This window comes from Coenobita brevimanus, chromosome 91 (assembly GCF_032717465.1).
Source record: "Coenobita brevimanus isolate Jiangsu-jjx chromosome 91, ASM3271746v2, whole genome shotgun sequence".
Lineage (NCBI taxonomy): Eukaryota > Metazoa > Arthropoda > Malacostraca > Decapoda > Coenobitidae > Coenobita > Coenobita brevimanus.
Genome location: NC_137044.1, coordinates 23,074,801 through 23,080,399, shown reverse-complemented (window position 1 = coordinate 23,080,399; position 5,599 = coordinate 23,074,801). Strand labels below are relative to the sequence as shown.

The 5,599-nt window shown below is 45.1% G+C and overlaps 1 non-coding gene across 1 annotated transcript; it reads right to left on the bottom strand.

Moving 5' to 3' along the window:
• Nucleotides 1-1,854: 1,854 nt before the first annotated feature.
• Nucleotides 1,855-1,973, bottom strand: LOC145412035 (5S ribosomal RNA). The gene has a single exon (XR_013899527.1). It is a non-coding gene; the product is annotated as a 5S ribosomal RNA (ribosomal RNA).
• Nucleotides 1,974-5,599: the final 3,626 nt, after the last annotated feature.

Below are 5,599 nucleotides of genomic sequence, written 5' to 3'. Positions count from 1 at the left end.
GAGCGGCTGCCTGGCCCCTATCACCTCTAACCCTGCCTTGCCTTGCCTCGCCTCTAACTCGTGCAGGGAAGGGTTTGAGTAACATTTCGATCAGGAGAGTTTTAGAGATTAGTGTCAACATTATCGAGGGGAAAAATGATGTCTGAGAGCAGGAGTTACTTCATACTAAATAAAGTGATGTGTGCCCGCCACTCCTTAAGACCCCCCACCTCCTTCCGTTTGCTTTTGTGGTGCTTATCCTACTGTACACCACTCTCCACAATATACATCGCCCCAGCCTGACACTTCGTGGGCGTGTGGGGAAGTGTAACATGCGGTATATAGTGTAAATTTTTACGTGAAAAAAAAATGCATAGAGAAATAAAGAAAAGACTGTAGAGAAAATATAGGAAAGGTATAGATGATGAGGAAAACTACAAATAAGAGTTTCAATGATGAACAATTTCTACCTTCACCAAGGAGGTTATGTTTTTGCCGGTGATTGTTTTTTGTTTGTCTGTCTTTTGTTTGTTGTTTGTCTGTTTGTTTGCAACATTACGGTACTCAACAAGTTATGAACGGATTTTGATGAAATTTTGTGGAAGGGTGGGCTATGGGCCAAGGAAGAAATTATTAAATTTGGAGGAGGGTCTGGATCTGGAGTATCCAGCACAGTATTTCCAAAAATTCTCAATGAATTTCAATGAAATTTTGTGGAAAGGACCATGGACTAAGAAAGAATTCATTAAATTTTGGGGTGGATCCGGATCCGGAGCCTTTTTAATGGCATTAGCGGAGGTATGCGCTCACTGAATGCTTTCTATTTATTCTTTTATTTGTGATAAGCCTGTTGTGAAGTAAGGAATTAACTATATACGTGGTTTAGAAATAAGCTTTAGTGAACAAACTAAGTTTACAAAAGTAAGGATTAATATTCTTTTAGTGAAGTAAGACTAGAAAAAATATGCATAATATATGGAAGACAAGGAAAAATAAAAATAAGTGTTACAATAACTAGCAATTTACATATTTTGATAAGCCTGTTGTGAAGTATAAAACTAGCTGACTTAATGCTTTAGAAAATATAAAAAAAAAACTAAAGGCGTAAAAAAAAATAAAAGACCTCAGGGATAATTAAAGTGATCTTACATGACAGAAAGCTTACTCGCAGGAAAGTAATAGTAGTCTTTCAAGACAAGTAATGTACGAGTACAGTAAACCTTATCATTTCTTTTCTCTCTTTGCCACACGTAAAAGGGATGACGATTCATTCATGCACCAATGGCAGCGGGCAGTGGATAGGAGTGTCATAATTCAAGCAGGGCAAAGGAGAGCATATGCGAGTACGGTATCAGCGGGGAATCCCCGTCTAGCCCCGGCAGGTGCATGAGCTGTGCGCATTAGCCGAGGACTTAGCCTCTGTGAATACAACCTTTTGCTAAACTCCAAACTACCTCCATTCATGACCTTCAGCCTCCTCAGTGCCTCCATTTACAGACCTTGGGATGCTTGCAATGGACAGATAAGGACTGGTGAGTATTCTGATTTTTTATTGAAAGTTCTGTGTGCTATAGCTATGGAGGTATGACTGCTTGAAAACAGCGTACTTCGAAAAATAAAACGCTGAGTAAGCACTCCGCTCGTAAAACTGCTGACTGTTGGAGGTTAAAATCATAAAAATAATGTAAAAGATATATACGAAGAGAAAACAAACAGACGATAACATAAAGCAGAGTGCTCAAGTGCAAAACGCAAATTTTCATTCATTCATTGCCAGACGCCATGTATCCCAAACGGGGTGGCCAAGGGCTTAGAGTTAATTGTTTTACAGGGAGGGGCACTGATCCTCCACCATCCCCACCTGACACGTAGGGATGCCAACAGCATCTGGTGTTCCCAGGCGGTCACCCATCCAAGTACTAATCAGACCCAACGTTGCTTAACTTCGCTGATCGGACGGGAAGCGGTGTAGTCAACGTGGTATGGCTGTTGGCAACGCAAATAATAAAAAGAAAAAAAAAGAGGTGCCGTGAAGGCTTCTATGCCACCTAAAATAGCTCTACGCTAGGCTATGACGTAATCTATATATAGCAGTGACACGAACGGTATCAAATGCAGCATGACAGACACAGATATGGCATGTTTAACCACTGCAATAGCCAAATATGCCGGTACCGAGGAAAAGAAAATGCATCGATGGGTGAAACAGTGGTATAGGAAAAGACATCAGTATATCAATGAGAATTTGCTAAAAGACATAAGAGTCGGTGTACCAGACAGTTACAGAAATTATTTGCGCATGGATGGTACAGCACTTGGTATTTCACTGGGAAACCCCAATCACTTCCATTAAGAATCGTCATGAGGGAATGTAACACTGCAAGAGAGCGGTTATCAGTAACACTGCGTTATCTCACCACCGGCAACACGTTTGATGATCTGAAATTTAGTGCGGTAGTGCAATGTCCCATCAGACGATCAGCTGTATCGTAATGGAGACATGTGAAGTTACCACACACTGCCTCAAGATTGTGAAAGCGTTTCCTGATCCACCAAAAACAGCATCTCATCGAAAGAGTATAACATTCTGTGAATTGTTAATTTTCTACAGCTCCTTTCAAAAGCTGGTTCCCAGTGAACTAAATAGTTTTTAAAAATCTTCTTGAATGCCTCGGGATATTTCTCTCTATATTAAGTACACTATAACCTCAGTTGCATTGTTTTTTCTTTGTGACTAGTCTCCAAATTGCTTTGCACAGTGTGGGTAAAACCCAATATAATCTATTGAATCTTCGGTCATCGTCCTTTGTGACGCTCTGTTACGGAAGGCTGGCCAAAAAAAAAAAAATCTACGATGGAGTAAGTCTAATTCAGAAAGGGGTGGGTTGCACGGGAGATGGTTGGCGTCGTGTGTGTGGGTGTGTGTGACAGGACTCTTGTTTCTTCTCCACAATACGACCCGCCTAGTCGATCTAAAATGCCCGCCGCCGGACCATCCACCCCGCCACCCCCCACCCCACCACCGGGCCACCACCACCCCACCACCCCAGGAAGGGACAACGGGGGGGGCTAATGACCCAGGGCAAGAGGGTCACCCAACCACCACTGACCTGTGCCCCTTTTCCCTGCAACTGCCCCGGCACCAGGTGAGCCAGGATCGGAGACAACCTCACAGGCGGGCTAACCATCGACAGCAGTGGGATGGGACTGATAAAAAGTCAGTCCCTAGTAACTTTTTGGCGACGGCCATAGTTACACCCCTCAAGGGCAGGAGGCCCTTCAGTGAGCCACGAGGTGTCCCCACCTCTGCCACAGTGAGCCACGAGGGAGCAATACCCTCTGCCACATATACATTGAGCCACGAGGGGCCAGTACCCTCTGCCACAGTGAGCCATGAGGGAAAAACACCCTCTGCCACAAACAGGGCAGGAGGCCCAATAGTGAGCCACGAGGGGCCAGTACCTTCTGCCACCCCAAGGGTAAGAGTCTCTAGTAGAAAGCGAAAAGTGGGTCCCAGGGTAAAGCAACCTGGAGCCACGGCTGTGACAGAGACAGGAGAGAGAATCGCCTCCGCGCTGCCCTCCCTGTATATAGGAGAGGACACGGTCTCCATGTGCACTCCACCTTCAGCGTTCCCCTGTGGGAATAGCTGGACACCACTCGGGAGAGTTACCCCGAAGGTGTCACCGGAGCGGAGGCAAAGTCCCAGTCCGGACCTGCCTCCTACTCCTGGGAGATTCTTGTCTTCTCCAGGCACCAGCAGGAGACGAGGCCGCAGCCCAACCCTGACGGTGCGTCCCCTGGCAGACCTCCGCAGCCCCAGGACCCCCAGGCGAGCCCAGCAGCCTACACGTGAGAGTAACACTGACCCCCTCACACCATGGAGCCTCCGACGCCAGACCCACCTCCTCCAACTGTTTGGCCCCAGCCTCTAGGGCCACCTCCCAGGTTGAGGCCCCCAGACAGGCAGGCCTCCCTGCACCACACCGACGAGACCCTGAGATAAGAGTCTACCTCCAGGTCGAGGCCCCCAGATAGGAGGGCCTCCCTGCAACTCACCGACGGACCGGACCCAGGTAGTAACTCCCCTGCGGGTAGTGTGTCGCCCGCCACGGGTAGAGTCCCCTGAGGTCCTCCCCCTCGACCAGAGTGACAGAGTGAATTAACCCAGGAAAAACAGGTAGATCATTGACGCCCCCTTCGACCTAAGTATACCCGAGAAAGAGGAACAGGAACAGTGACAGAGTGACATAGTGCGATCCATATGAAATCAACAGTTAAGTGTTATTAATCCCAATAAACTCACATGTACCTTAAAGGAAAGTAATTCAACAATAGTAAGTAAAGTATTATCCCCCTCCCAGAATAGAGGAGTTTCCCCGTCAGTGTGAACGGCAGTCAGGTGCGCGGGAAACCCAAAGCCCCAAAGGGGGTGTCGCCGTGTCTAGTTAACTGTGTCGAGTGTCATGATCCGCACCCTGCCTTTCTTATAGTAATACTCCTCCCCTAGACTCTTAACCTTGTGTATTCCTTTTACTACTGTGAGTATAGATATTTTGCGCTTTAATGAAAGACAATCACCCCCACTTATAGAACCACAAGTCATTGTTATATGTGATCATATTGTGTGTTGAGTACAGTGGTATCTCGTGTCATCCCAACCTAACTCTGTGTCTCTGTATCCTATATCCTAAATATCACTCTGTATCATATTGTAACGGTTTTAGAATTAAGGTAATAGATGTGTTAAGGTATACTGCCTAGTTTTTATGTCCTGTTCCTTTGTTGGTGCTTTACTTCCGGTCCGGAAAGAGGACCCCGCTCAGTCGCTAGTGTTTTTAGGGCAAGGAGTCGACCTAAAAACACTCAGCATAACACCATCTGTAGTACTTCCAGGTCCCTATTTCAGTCGTACTCTAGGTATGAACAAACTATAGTCTCTAAGTCCCGTGATAGGCATGGTACTCGAACCCGGTGTCATATGCACGGAGTGATGAGCGCAACGGTGACTTGCAGCATAAGTCACTCCGTGCATACGACACCGGTTACACTACCGCCATCCATGTTTTAATACGGTACCTGCCGCTTAAGATTTATGCCGATGATGGAGGTTGGCCACTGCATTATCTTGAAGAACATCAAAATGTTAAAAAAATTTCGAGTCGTTCATTTACCTGTTTCTGTTCAAAACTCATATGAAGAGCAAGACAGGGAAGTCACCAAAAAACTGAGCACTGAATTTCTTTATGAGTTCATAATGTAAAAAGCTCACATGATCAGCAAGACTAAAATATCAAAAACTTTTTGAGATTTTAATTTGTTCATTGTTGCAAAATGTTTAACATTCACATAAATGTCGATGTTGGCATTTCTTTTAGTAAAGTTCGTTCATTTCTAAATTTATCTGCATATAATTCCAAAGTCCATATATAAAGATCAAAATGTTTGGATATTTGTTGTTGTTATTTTCTTATTAACCTGTCCAAAATTTCAGAGTACAGAAAGATCCAACGGTTTGAATTTTGTAGTAGTTCATATCCTTACCTGTTTATGACTTCAAAGTTCAGCTACACAGAACACCAAAACATCCCGAAATATGTCAACATCTCGAAATATGTCA